Genomic DNA, 652 nt, shown 5'->3' on the forward strand with positions numbered 1-652 from the left:
GCTCCAATGGCAGGAATGGAGATGCTTCTTCCATCAAACTTGGACGTTGGCTTTGTGAAGTCACCAAGCATTCTCCTTGCATTATTATTATTATTATTTTCGGCTGCCATGTCCTTCTCTTGTTCGAAAATTTCTGAAAGGTTGCTTCTGGATTGTTGTAATTTAGCTTCTCTTAATTTTCTCTTCAGAGTCCTTTCAGGTTCTGGATCAATTTCAACAAGAGTGCCTTTATCCTTGTTCCTGCTCATAAGAAAGAGAGAATAAAACAAGAAAAGAAAGAGGAATCCTCTATGTCACAGTATAGAGATTCCTTTATGTTAGTAGAAAAAGAAGGGAGTAGAAGAATCCAAATACAAGGGATATAAGAAGTTCGGATTCTTAGATGAAGAGAGGTGAAGAGAAGTGTTAATAATTAAATAATTAAATAGAAGAAGAGAAGAGAGGGGGAGAATTTCGAAAATAAATTTTGAAAAAGGGGTTAGTATTTTCGAAAATTAAAGATGAATTAAAATTGAAATTAAAATTGAAACAATTAATTAATTAAAAAGAATTTTTGAAAAGAGAGAGATATTTTTTCGAAAATTAGAGAGGGAAAAGTAGTTAGGTGGTTTTGAAAAAGATAAGAAACAAACAAAAAGTTAGTTAGTTGATT

This window comes from Arachis duranensis, chromosome 3, assembly GCF_000817695.3.
Source record: "Arachis duranensis cultivar V14167 chromosome 3, aradu.V14167.gnm2.J7QH, whole genome shotgun sequence".
NCBI classification, from domain to species: domain Eukaryota; kingdom Viridiplantae; phylum Streptophyta; class Magnoliopsida; order Fabales; family Fabaceae; genus Arachis; species Arachis duranensis.